The 14,819-nt window shown below is 37.1% G+C and overlaps 1 pseudogene; it reads left to right on the top strand.

Moving 5' to 3' along the window:
• The window catches only part of LOC110221713 (large ribosomal subunit protein uL13 pseudogene), a 610-nt pseudogene extending 169 nt beyond the window's left edge, over positions 1-441 (top strand).
• The last annotated feature ends 14,378 nt before the right edge of the window (positions 442-14,819 follow it).

Below are 14,819 nucleotides of genomic sequence, written 5' to 3' on the forward strand. Positions count from 1 at the left end.
CCGAAAGCGAATGAACACAAACCCTTCAAGAGTCCCTTACCACTTCAGAGCCCCAAAAGCCACATTTTCTGGAAGACAGTCAGAGGGATGCTTCCCCACAAAACCAGGAGAGGTCAGGCTGCCTTGGAACGCCTTATGGTGTTTGATGGCATTCTTCCACCGTATGACAAGAGGAAAGACATGGTTGTCCCAGCTGCTCCCAAAGTGGTCAGACTGAAGCCAGCTAGAAAGTTTGCTTATCTGGGATGCCTGGCCTACAAGGTTGGCTGGAAGTATCAGGCAGTGACTGCTATGTTGGAAGAGAAGAGGAAGGAGAAAGCCAAGATGCATTATAGAAAGAAAAAGAATCTTACGAAACTACACAAGCAAGCCGCAAAGAATGTGGAAGGCAAAATCCACAAATACACAAAGGTTCTGAAAAAGCACGGGCTGCTGGTGTGAGTCCAATAAAGTATATCAAAGGAAAATAAATAAATAAATAAATAAATAAATATATCCTTGCAATAAGATTACAAATAAGCATCTTTAAGGGTGAAAGGAACTAAAATGAAGTAAAGACTTCAGCTGGAAGACAAATTTAGGAGATATTTTGTTCAACGTTTTCATTTTATAGCTGAGGAAATTGAGGTAAAGAATTGTAAGTGATGTTCATATGTTCATATAAGTAGGAAATGTCAGAGACAGGATTTGAAACCAGGTCCCCTTGATACCAAAACCAGAGAAATGTCTCCCCCAAAGTTCAGCTTCCACATGACTTCTAAGAAATATGGTTCAGATTTTCATGAAACTTTCAGTTACCTTGATAATATTCCATTTAAGAGAGGAGAAAAAATTAAAAGATGAGCTAAAAACCAGTCGACTAATTAGCGCCTGTTTGCTTGATGTTTTGCAGGTCCACAGTCAGGGAATTACAGTATGAGCTCCTAGAAACAAGCACAACACACAGTCATTAGCCTATTAAGCACCATCTGTGTACCAGGCAATGTGCTAAACTTGGGGACAAAAATACCCCTGTGCATGCACAGACACACATACACACAGTGAATCAGTCCCTGAGTTAAATGAATTTACATTCTACTATGATATTGCATCATATTTCTTGTCCATTAGTGTTTCTCTAAATACTTCCTGGATATTGGGACAAATACAAACAACTTTTGAAACCTCATTTTTCTTACTCCTTTTTTTTGAGGTCAAATAACCTTGTAATCTTTTAAACTGAATGGCTTTTCCTTTGTTATACACGTACACACACACACACACACACACACACACACACACATACACACACACCCCTATCACATCTTTTATAAGTTTTTGCCTATGACCTACTTGAAAGAAAAAAGTATTTATAGCAAGTACTAATAATTTTACTAGAACATCATTTTTAAAAATGTCTCACAATAGTATTTGTTTTCAAGTAATGTTGTTCATCAAAAATCATAAGTTTTATATTTCTATTGAATTCTTCTGTTTTTCTGCTGCTTAACTATAACTCGACAGTCAATGCTACTGGGCCTTAGCCTTGCCCATTTGGTAACACCCTATAAAAGTTATGAGCAGTAGAAATGGGGAAGGTTAATCCCTTAGAAATCATGGCACTAAAGAAATAGGTCAGTGGTATATGTCTCTTTAGTCTATATTTCATTAGAATAGAACAGTTCTTCTCTCATTGCTAAATAGAGACTAGTGATATTTGCTTCCCTTTTTCTGTGAATGTAGACATTCACTGAAGGAGAATTGAGTTGTGAACTTATCTTGGGGCCCAGAAAGCCAATATGAAAAGATAAATGTAAAGAAGATGATAAGAACTTTACTACAACAAACAGTTTTAAAAACCTTTTGCCCTCAAAGCATTTTTTTTCCCATTTCTGGAGTCTAGATGATAGGTTGTCTACTGTAGAATCCCAATGGCTTAACCAGCAAAGTGGGCTTTAGATGGAGATTTAAAAGCCTCCAGAGAAGGTTACAGAGAATGAAAGCCACCAAAAAATGTGCTTCAGTTTCAGACCAAAAGGAAATATCATTTTCTCTTTTCTAATCTGATTCAAAATTATTTTCTTGGCCTTAAAAATTCAACAAGGATTCTTAAGGCTTTTTCTGACCCATCTATCCATCTGCTTCTCCTAAATGCATCAAATTTTACCTGATTTCTTATTCTCTAACTTTTTTTCAATTGTCTTGCGTTTAGTGTTTGAAATTCTTCAAGAGATCAATCTGCTTCCTCTTCCAGAGATCTAGAAGATTAATTCACAAATGTATTCTGTACCACACTACCAGAGTAAATAATGTGACAATTGGAGGTTATTTGTCCATAAGAAATCTACTTTCTTGTCTTATAATTATTATGAAACTTCATTTATACAACTATTTGTTTATACCTACATGATATACATTACTCTCCATAGCTAGACAAATAATAGATAGTTATTGCTTTTTAGCTGTTCTGAGAAGGAACTTGAACTATTCAGTGCTTGGAATATAGTAGGTGCTTAATTAATACTGGTTGATTATTCCAGTCAGGTAAGTGGTATGATGGATAAAGGACTGAACCAGAAATAAAAACACCTAAATTCAAATTGTGCTTCCAGCATTTACTAGCTGTATGATGCTGAACAAGTCAATTAACCACATATTTCCCAGGGTTCCTGTGAGGATTAAAGGAGAAAATATCTGTGAAGTGTTCTGTAAAACATAAAGTGCTATATAAATGCTGTTATTATTGTTATCACATTAAAAATATTCAAATAGATCTTGTGATCTCACTAATTCAGGAGTTTCCTCCAATGACTTGGACTGAAACTTTTCCAAGAGAATTCAACATTAAATAATAAGAGAGATAAAGCAGAATAATTCTCTGATTCTCCACCCCAATATATATTCGAATGGGAATAGTCCTTTTGCAGGTTCCAGAGAGACTGTATTCTAATCCTTCTTCTAATTCCTACCCCTAACATAGCAAGAAGGAACATTACTTCATAACTGATAGGTCCAGTGGCAAAAATCTTAGGATTTAGCCACATCTAATTTATGAGAACTTCTATCTTAGTTTCCTGACACATTGAGAGATATTTGCCCAGAGACATATAATCAGCTGTGAGAATAATTTTGATACTTCCACTCAATTTAATCAGTATTTACTCAGACCACTGTGATTTAGTGGGTATCAATGATTATATTAGAAAATTGGGGAAAACAGAATTAAGTTCCGGTTGGTTATGTTTGTTAATGCTACAAGGAAGAGACTTAGGATAAAGCAATCCATAAAAATCATGCTCAAAGCTTTGTCTCTGTGAATTTTTTTGCAGATTGGAATTTTGTAGCCCACACAGCTAAGGGGGTTGCCCAGAATCATATAGCCAGCTAAGTGACTTGCCTAGGGTGATACAACCAGTATGTATCAAAGGTAGGATTTGAACCTAGATATTCTTGACTCCAAAGTCAGAGCTTTAGCCTTAGGCTATGCTGCCTCTCAATTGAAAAAGGAAAAAAAAAACTTGTTAAATACAGTTGAATTGTAACTTTTTAAGAGATATAATCCGCAATGTTGGTGAATGAATACTGGAATAAGTAAAAGCAAGAATGATAGATGCATGAGTTTCTACATCTATTTCCCTTATATCCAATTAGTGACATGCATCATGTCAAGGAGAAATATGTATTCCATTAGCCACACTATTACCTTCTTTCCAAATTATCTATACAGCGTCCCAAATAGTCAAATGATAAAAGAATTTGGAGTCAGAGGATCAATCTCAGTTTGATTCTTGATTCTGCTCTTTACCAGGTCCGTGACTTTGGCTAAGTCCTTTCACTTTTCTAGATATTATTTTTCTCATTTGGAAAATTTGGGAACTAAATTAGTTAAACTCTAAGGCACCTTACAGCTCTGAAACAGATGCCCCTGTTACATTAACTAATACAGACTCATCCTCTTCTTTCTGATTTCCTCTTCTTAATTGTGGGCCTCCCCTCAGTGGGGAAAATAAACTAATTTTGGGCCATTATGAAGTATCAGGAAGTAAATACCTAAATGAAATGATTCAGTACTGGGTCTTCAGTTAGCTCAGAGGACAAGAGGAAGGGAAGAGATGAATCTCAGAGGAGGCGATTGAGAAGTGTAAGGACTCAGAGTTGGAGTATGCATCAAATGCTGAGACAAAGGAGATTACAGGAAACATTCCCATTACTTATCTCAGCTCTATTTTATTGAAGGGGCATCTCTCTTAAGACTGACAGGGAAGGAGAAATAATAAGAATCCTCGCTGGGTGCTATGCCGGGTCTTGTCAGTCAGAATAAGTTGGAGTCTCAGAGAAAAGGATATGTACCTTTTCTCAACTGTTACTCAACTGCAGAGTTTTTCAGCCAATGATTTTCTTTTTCTACTCCCTCTCATTTGCTTTATCAGGGATCCTAACCTAGAAAACATGTAAAAATATGCTAAGTTGTGTATCAAATAGTCAATCACTAGAATTTATTAAGTACTTTCTATGTGTTAGGCAACCAAGGGTTACAAAGATAGTCCCTGCTGTCAAGGTGATTACAGAATAACCAACATAATTCCCATTTCACCCCTCCATGATAATGATTCCAGGACTCTTCCTTCCAAGTACTGAAATCAACTTTCTCTGCTTATATATGATTCTTGTCTAGCTTGGGTTTGGGTAGGCCTGAAGATCCAACCTGCTCTCACCTGTTTCTAACTATACTAATGGAACAACGAGGGGGTCTTCTAGCACAAGCCTAAGGTTAATGAAAGAATTGTTTGGAAGAAAGAACATGCAGTTCATTAAATGACTAAACTACTTAGAAATTCCTGTTACCACTTTCCCTCCCTCTTTCCAACCCCACTTCTGAGGTCACAGGGATTTAGGGAAATCTGAAGAAATCCACTTAAGGGATTTCTTGCTCCCTTTTCCCCTTTGCCCTAATCAAATAATTATGTCATGCTGGTCATTTATACCTTCAAATGAACTAGTTTTAGTTAGGGTTAGTTCAGCTAAGGCTGCTAGAGGTCCATTTCCAAACATGTCTGGGTTCCCTATGCAATTGAAATAGTGTATGATACATTTACAACAGTTTTGTTTTCCATTACCTCTTTTGGATTCCTTTTACTTTTCCTAGATTACAAATTAAATAAGTTTAAGGGAGGGAATTATCCTGGAGAAATAGTCACACTTTGTTGAGGTTTTTTGTTATTTGTTTGTTTGTTGAAGGGAATGGCATTCCAAATCCCCAAACATGAGGGACTTAATGAATGAACTTTGAGCACATACTCTTTACATGAAAGTTAGAAGCTGCCATTGTCCTATAATACAAGTACAGGCTGAAACAGCCTTAGAGAGAATGCCAGATTTTACAGGAACTCCCTAATCAAAATCCTTCATGACCTTTATAACTCAACCATTTAACAGTTTCTGTTCAACTCACTTCTTTCTGGGTACTGACAGAAACTAGGAATAGAATAGCTACCCTGAAAGCTCTTCATATAAAATGAACAAACAAAAAAGAAGAAAAAAAATAAAGAAACCTCAGCTTCAGTTATCCCAAACTCAATTAATAAACTTTGGGGATTACCAGAGTGAACATTTTTGCCAGAAAAAGAAAAAAGAGGGAGAAAAAAGTGCCTTTAGTACACTTTACAGTGCAGATTGCTGCCTGAGATCTGATGGAATGCTAATGGAATCTTTAGGCTCCATTGTTGTACTGATGATTTTCAGCTTAAAAAGCCAAGCATGCTTCATTCATTCAAGGTTTTCATTATTAAGCAAATTTCAGATCATCAGTGAAGTCCTTAGTCGCATTTACTTTAGATGATTGTGACTCTGCTGTACCTGCACTGCCAAGGGCATCCAAAAGGAAGGAAGGGAGGGAGAGAGGGGAAGGAAAAAAGAAGGTGGAGAAGTCAGGGAAGGAAAAAAGAAAGATAGGTAGGAAGAAAGAGAAAAGGGGAAAGAAAAGAGAAAGGAAGAGCAGAAAAGAAAAAGAGAGGAGGAGGGAAAAAGGGAAGAAATGGGGGGACAGAGTAAGTGGAAAAAAAGGAAGGCAGAGAGGAAAGGAAAGGGGAAGGGGAAGGATAAGGAGAGAAGAGTAGAGTAATGAAGAAAATGGTTGAAAAGCTTAAAAAAGAAAGGAAAGAAGGAAGGGGAAAAGGAAGGGAGATAGGGAGGAAGAGAGATAGAAAAAGAAAAAGGGAGGGAGAGATAAAGAAAATAAGGGAGTAAGGGAAGAAACAAGGATGAAAAGATGGATCTGTTTCAAAATGAAAAGCTCTTCTTGATTTAGGTCATCAGAGCCTCAGGAAGTCATTGAAGTCCAGGTTATCATGATGGTGCAAATGACTGGACAAAATCAAGGATTTACTTAACTTATAGGAACTCAGTTGTTGAATTCAGACCAAGTATACATGTTGAGAGTTCTAGTTCTGGTTCAGCTGAATTCTGAGACCTTCCCTTGCCTCCCTTTTTCTTTACAGAGACAATACTCTGGTCGTGGTAAATGCAGCTAGCCTGGTTTGAAGAATCTACCTGATTTAAGAAGATGGGAAGCTGCTCTGGTGGTGGCTTTTTATAGGGTCAAGGGATTGCTTAGGGACCAGTCACCAGTGTAAACCATCTGATAAGCATGAGATGAAGAAATGTTTATGCTGTATCTGCCTATGTCAGAGAAGGTCACTGTCCATGACCATCTTTTAACTCTGAGAGAAGTGATTATTTTTCTATTATATTAATAACCAAATTAGGATTGAGGATTTTTTGTTTGTTTTGTTTTGTTTTGTTTTGCCCTTTCTATTTCCTCATTTAGGGACCAGTCCTTGTAGGTCAGTCAACCTCTGAAGGATAGGGCTGATGATGAGATTGGCCTAATCCTCTGGGAATATTCTCCTCATTCTGGGATGGTATCACACTCAACTAAGAGAGTTTACTTCTGATTAAAGTTTAAATAAAATCTAACCTAGATGAATTCCAGCCCTAAAGCATTAGGCTCACACTCTTGAAACTTCCCCCATACCCTAACCTCTGTGGAGATGGATGCCTTTTCCCAAATAGCACGAAGCAGCTGAGTCTCATGATCAAGTCATGTTATCAGCTGGAAGAGCCGAAGACTTTTAACCCACCTTCTCCTGAATATGTCTATCCTCTCATTAATTGTTGATTTTCACCTGTCTGGAACACCTCCTTTTCCAAAGGTATTCAAGCATTCAGAAATCTCCATGGTTTTGTTTTGGGTTACTGAGAGAGATCACTGACCATCAATTTATTGACTATTTGCTAATCTAATTAATAAATTATTAATTACCCATGAACTCTGTCTCTTGGGTTTTTCATTCATCTCACCTCCCTGTAACTTGTAACCCTATGGGTTCTACAATCTAGGAAGACAGTTTTTGTAATTCTACATGTTCTCCCTCAGACTTCTTTCTTTCTCCTTCTCTTCTAGTCTCCCTTTCATTTTTCTTTCCCTCTCTCCCTCTCTTCCTATTTACCTTTCTCTTTTCCTTACTTCCTTCTCCACTCTCTCCCTTTCCTTTTCCTCCCTCTTTCCTTCCCATGTAATATGAATAGAGCTGGCCATAGTCTACTGAAATTATTCCTTTATGATTTTTGACTGCTTAAAAGAAATCCTGAGGGACAGCTAGGTGGCACAGTAGATAGAGCTCTGGCCTTGGAGTCAGGAGAACCTGAGTTCAAATCTCATCTCAGACACTTGACACTTACTAGCTGTGTGATGCTGGGCAAGTCACTGAACCCCAACTGCCTCACCAAAAAGAAAAAAGAAAAAAAAAGAAATCCTGTAGGGGGCAGCTAGGTGGCACAGTGGATAGAGCACCAGCCCTGGAGTTAAGAGGACCTGAGCTCAAATCTGACCTCAGACATATAATACTAGCTATGTAACTCTGGGGCAAGTCGGTTAACCCCAATTGCCTAAAAAACAAACAAACAGAAATCCTGTATTCTTTTTTGTGTTCAGACTGAGACAGCAGGTGTTGATAAGGCTGAAGTACTTTGTTTTTGCTTGCTACCTAAAGAACATTATTGAGGCCTATGCTGAAAAGTTGGATGAGAAACAGGATGCTCTTTCTCAAGCTGGCTGTGGTCAATAGATCAGTTCAGGAAAGACCAGTTCCACAGCAGTGTTCTTTTTGGCACTCATCACTGTAGTCAGTCAGGAAGGCAACAGCTACCATTTGTCAGTTGTGAGCCCAAAGCACATCTCTTGCCTGTTACTGGAGAAGTTCAATAATTTTTGAATAACCTTAAATCACTGAAGCCCCCTGTAAGGTCACAATGAGAAAGTTCAGGCCAAAGACTGAGAGCCAGTGAGAAGCTGCTACCTTTGCAATGACTATGGCCAATGGACTTAAAAGAGGACTCATTTCTTCTTACAGTATTCTAATTTGGACCCAGCTATACACTTTCTATTCTATTTATCTGACAGAAATAGATACTGAAGTTTCAGTTAACTGGAAGTTGCATGTGTTTGCACATATTTGAGTCTATTCAGGCTCAAAGAATTATAGATTTGGAACTAGAAGGGTTATTAAGAGACCATCTAATACAAACTTCTCATTTTATAGAGAGGAAACTGAGGCCAAGAATGTTAAATGTCTTCTCCAAGTTTATACAAGTAGAAAGTGTTAGGGATAGAATTTTAATTCTGGTCTTCTCTACACAATTAAAATAATTGGTACTATTGGTATGTGAATTTCAATAATTTCCTATTTCACATTTATGTAGTAAATTATATTATTCAGATGAATTTATTAATTATTCCTTGCCCAATTACTTGTCTCAGAACATGCCAATCAGTCTAGTTTAATCAAACCAACCAAACCCAATCCAACAAGCATTTCTTAAGTGTCTACTACGCTCAAAGCATTGTTCTAGGTAACATAAGAAAAAGATGTCTTTGCCTTCAATGAATGCACTGATATTTCACACTAAGCAAACCCTTCTTTTCATAAAGATTCAGTCATACCTTCATACTCCTCCAGGATGTGCTGAAGGAGGAGGAGCAATAAGTATTTCTGTGGATCATTTTAATTCCACACTGTTTTGGTTGTAAAGCTCTCAAATGGCCCTCTTGCTTTTCCCCCTCTTTCTCTTATCCTCTCCTTTACCTAGCTCTGGATTATTATTGTTGTTTCAGCCTGGAGTCTATAGTCCCTCACAGGGATTGTGGAGAGATTTTGGTATCTATGGATTTGTTTGTTTTTTAATATATTTTGATAACTATATTTCAATATAATTGGATTCCTTTTTAATCCTAGGCTTTTTATTTTATTCATTTAAAAGTATGCTGAGTGGGAATCTATGAGCTTCATGTAAAGGAATCCATAACACAAAAAAAGGTTAAGTACCCCCATCTGGTTTAATTGTATAACTCCTTGGACTTTTGTCATGCCTTGTCTCTCAGTTTGGGAGGCACAATTCAATAACTCAATCAAAAACATATCTGTTGAGCTTCCATTATGTGTGAAACACCATGCTGGGTGTTATATGCTTTGCAAGGATCACTTTAGCCTTTCTCCTAGAGGAAGGAACTCAAGGGATTTCCTTGAGTTAATTGAATTTCCTTATATACCTGGTTCCAATTGATCTAGATATATGACATTAAGCCTTACTTTTTTAAATAAAAAAGAAACCCACCTTATCCTTTGGCACATTGAATTTTAAGAATTAGAGACACTTTTCCTGGCCCTTTTGCATATTAGCATATTTAATTGCTGGTTAGTAAACATAAACATTCTAATAGGTTCTTCTAAAATGAATTTTAAAAGTCTTCCCGGAGCATCTTTGGCTTATTCATATTCATAAAGATGAAATCATCACACCTGCAAAACTTGAGCTGGCTGTGAGGGTGGTAAAAGGCAGCTTAGTCACCACTTTGCCCAGAGTCCACACAGAGCAATAAATGGAAAGGATGATTTGAAAATTCACTTAGTTGATTACTATTTCTTCTTCCCCACTTTTTCAGGGGCCCATAAAAATCACATACCAACATCTGGCTCAGAGAGGCCCCACAAAGAAAAGGCTACTACTGCTAAATGTACCCATTGATGTTTTTGCTTCTTTATTTCAAAGTGAATCTCTTGTGGATTTTGTTATTGTCGTTATCATTATTATGTGAAGCATAGAGTTTTGTAAAAGAGTATATTGGTAGTACCATTTCTGTTGTTCTTATATATGATAATTTCATTTAGCTTAATTTCACAGTTAATGAAGCACTTTATGTTATCCAAATATGTTAGTTATATAGTAGCTAGCCTTCACAATGTAGTAAGATCAGCAACAGCTTTCAAATTGAACAAAAATAAACAGATTCAAGTACAGTAGTAGTAGTAGTAGTAGTAGTGGTAGTAGTAGTAATTGACTTAATATAATGCTTTAAAATTTGCAACATCCGTTACATACATTGTTTTATCTGAGCCTCAAAACAATCCTGTGAGGTGCTATTGCTATCCACCTTGGGATCCAGTCATTAACATATTAATCTTAAACACTAAAAAGGGATGTTAAGTGATTTACCAAAAGTCTCACAGCTAGTAAATAGGCAAAGCAAAATGTGAATCTAGAGGTTCCTAACTCTTAATTCCAATACTCTGTCCAGTAGATGACAGTTGCCTTTCAATAAGACCAAGTGCAAAGTGTTAAGTTTGGGTACAAGGTGTATAAATCCAGAAATCTAAGATAGGGCAGGAAAAATAGCACTGAGTAGGCATTTGTAAGTGTTTGTTGAAGTTTAAGTACTTACCACCTTCTATATTAGGCTTTGCTTGATTTTCCAGTAGCTACTGCTCCCCTATCTTAATTATTAACATTTGTCATGTGTTTATATACATACACACACACACACACACACACACACACACACACACATATACATATATGTATATATGTTTTCACATTATAGAATGTAAGCTCATCAAGGGCAAGAATTATATATTATTTTTGTATCTGTGTCCCAAACAACTAGCAAAATGCCTGGAACATACTATAAAAGAAAGGAAATAGACCTATGATTTTATCGGTATTGTAAATTTCCAAGTGAGCAACTTCTTTGCCAAAATAGATGGGCATGTTGTTTTGGGGACTTAAGAAGAGCACCCAGAAATTATTTAATTTAATCAGGATCACAAAGCCAGAATGTATCTAACGCAGGACTTGAAGCTCTTCCTGGCTTTAAGGCCAGCTCTCTATTCAACATGCAAGATTGCCTTTCAGAGTAGATGCTTAATAAATGCCTTTTGGTTGATTGATTGATTGACTGATTGATGCCACCCATGGCAGCTGCTGGTTATTTGGAGCTAAGACAAAAAGATACCTACCAGTTATCTTCAAGAGCTCTGAAGCAGCAATGTAACATTGAGGTTAATAATGCCAATACAATACTGAAGTAAAGAAATAGGAGGAAAGAATTTTGCAATTTTGAAATCATCTTCCTGTCATTCCCTGTCATGTCACAACTAAGAAGGATGTGAGGAACTTGAAAAGCATCCAGGAAAAGAATTGAAAAGGTAATCAAATCCTCCCTGCTTCCTCCTCCCCTCACCAAAAGAAAGCACTGTGTTTCTACAACTCTCTCGCTCTTCTCCTAACTTCTAATCTTGGGTGAGGTTCTAAAATTTTATCACTGGAGAGCAGTATTTGGATTCACATGTAAAATAATCATCTTCTTTATCTTTAAAGGCTTTAACTACCACTTAGAACTAGATAGTACTGGTGGGTAAAAGTAGAACATTGAGTAAAACTTGCAAAGAGGAAGATTTGAGCTCCAGATACTGAAAAACCTCTTAAGAATTCAAAGTATCCAAAAGTTAAAGTAGCATCAGCGGTCCGCCTATTCCCAGTAGTGCTCTTCAAAGAAAGGCTGACTGACTTCAAGTGAAATAAACTGTAAAAAAGAATTTCTGTTCAGATATAGGTTTGCCTTGATGGTCTCTTCAATTCATAAGCTTCTGTGATTATACAATTATCACTTTCTGTAAGTTCATAGCACTGATGTACTCTTTGAAAGGACATTTAGGCTAATTCTCTTTGTCAAGGCAAAAGTGTCATGCCTCTCTTATTCCAGACCTCAAGGGAAGAAAACAAGAAAATTGAAAAGTAATAGACTGTGTTGCTTTACCCCTCAAAAGTGTCTGTGATATTTTCATACATATTTACAGGGATATGTGCATTCACATACTTATAACCCAAATTTATTTTAGAGATTAAGTATGAAATATGAAATGTCATGGTGTCATTTAATTCAAGTATATGTGTGTATGACTAGAAAGGGCCTTTTTCTTCTTATTTTGGGTATACAAGTACAGAAAATATAGCATTCTCTAACTCAGGATTTTTATGAAAGTGATTAAAGATAGCTTTACAATGAAAACAAACTCTCCTCTTCTCTTTGAAATCATTGTAAGAAAAGATGACCTTTGCATATGGCAGCTTAAGTTTTCAAAAATACTTGCCTCACAATGAGGTAGATTGTGTAGGTATTTTAGCTCCATTTTACAGATGGGAAAACACACTCAGAGAAACTAACTCTCTTAGAATGGCAGGACTAGTGCTGGGTCTAGTGAATCTAGACCTTTTAATTCTAATAACAGTAACCCTTCTATGGAACTGTTACAAGGCAGGGCAACTGATGACTTGTTCCATGGTGCCCAATTAGATTTGGGGGGAAGGGTGACAATGAGCTTCCTCTATGCCTGTCAATACTTCCTGGGCCCTGTACCCAAGGTAAAGTGAAGGTCTTTATCTGTCCTAACATATGCCTTCTTCCATGAGAGTACTACTCCTCTCCTACCCTATTAGCTCACATACATCCTCCCTACCATCCTCTTTAGTTCACTAGCTTTCATCTGCCCCTCTTGCCTTCTCCCCAAAATGTCTAATGTGACTGTGCATGAAAGTGTCTCTCCCATCTCCTAGGGACCACCTGAACCACAAATTTTCTGCCCCATTATCTCTGCCCATTTCCAAGTTTTGACCATGATATTGGATTCTGCCAAGATGCTAAAATTCCTAGTTATGGCTCTGCCATTCTATACCACCATGCTGCCTTGAGGTGTGTAACTAAAAAATTGAGTGTTTTTCCTCTGTGTCCAGAGGTATAGTTAATTTCTTCTGATTTCATATGATATCAAATGTGTAGTTATAAAATAATGATTTAAAAACTGATGATGAGCTTTATGTTCATTTTCTCTGCAATTACATATCACATTTTAGCTATGTCTACCCAACTTGTTTGACCACTATGTCAGCCAAGTCATTTTAAAAAAGCAATGATTGATTTCTGGACTGACTTGGCCATCATAATGGTGGAACAGATTGTGTATGCTGGCATGTGTTTCTTCAAGCCAACCTGTAATCAAACAGTAAAGTTGTGAAATTATCAGGATAAATCATTTGTCCTTCATGAAAGACAACAGCAAGGGCAGCCATCTCATCTAGGGTACCAGAAGTTTTATGACCCTGTGAAATGTTCATTTTCAGCTACTTCTTGGTCTCCACATTCTGTAGTACTAATAAGCTGTTTCTGATTCCACTAATATTTGAATATCTGAAATTCAATCTCTCACTCAATTTATTAATTGGTATTTAAGCAGCATGGTATACTGGAAAGAGTGCTAGCCTGAGAGTTAAAAGATCTAGGTACTATTTGTGGCTCTGCTGATAACTCTATCTATGACCTTAATCAATAAAGCTCCCTGTGCCTCAGTTTCTTCAGTTGTAAAATGAGGTGATTACTTAGATTATGTGTCCTTATGCTTTTGTGTGTGTATTGTAGACCCCCTTGGCGGTCTGATGAGGACTATGAATGCTTTCTCAGAATTGAAGGAAGTATTAAATTGAAGTTAAAAGTTAATGAAAGAAAAGATAGTATATTTTCCCATCTAAATTCACAGACTACCCTGTCCCCTTCCCTCCAAACTGATCCATGGGCTGTGGATTCCAGGTTAGGAAACCCTGGCTTAGATGTTGTCTAAGGTCCCTTTCAGATCTTTCATTCTATAATATGATGCTAACTCTAGTATTTAATCCATTTCATAGTGCTTTATAATTCCAAAGCTTTTGGTAATGAATAATGACAGATACCTTGCAGTAGAAAAATATGAATTGATGAGGCCCATGAGTTCCATCAACTCTTGCCTTTCACTGTTTTAGGTTTGAATTGGCAGTTTATCCATTGGATTCCTCCCACTCCTATACACGGCATTCCCAGTTTGAAAACTGGGAGTATCTGAATTTAACTTAAGTCTAGTTATTTAGTAATCTCAACACACTAACAAATCAATGCAAAAAACAATAGAACACATACTCAGAGAAAAATTAGTAGTAAAGTGACAAAAAATGTCAACCACATTCCTTCTACTGCCCTTTCACCTTCTTCCCCTCCACCCCCCTCTACCTCCCCAATGCACCTAAGGAAATGAACTCCTCCCAGTCTCATGATTGAGACAAAGGAAAACAGGAATTTTGTTTCTCTATATACCCAGAGTATAGTTTTGGATTGGTCTGAGAGCTAAAGATTTCAGTGAAGGACTTACTCTACACTAAGGACAGTCTACTTTCCTTGAGGCAGTTTGGTGACATGATGGGTAGTATGCTGGATGTGGAGTCAGGAGAATCCCGAATTCAAGTCCTAACTCACAGATTTATTCATTGTATGACCCTAGACATCACTCTCTTTTAGCTTCAGTTTCCTCATCTATAAAAATGGCGGCCTACCTTACAAGGCTGTTGAGATCAAATCAAGTGAGATAATACATGTTAACCACTTTACAAAGCTTAAAGCACTATATGTTGGCTATTATTATTTG

Source organism: Phascolarctos cinereus, unplaced genomic scaffold (genome assembly GCF_003287225.1).
Source record: "Phascolarctos cinereus isolate Bilbo 61053 unplaced genomic scaffold, phaCin_HiC Scaffold_7;HRSCAF=346, whole genome shotgun sequence".
Taxonomy (NCBI): domain Eukaryota; kingdom Metazoa; phylum Chordata; class Mammalia; order Diprotodontia; family Phascolarctidae; genus Phascolarctos; species Phascolarctos cinereus.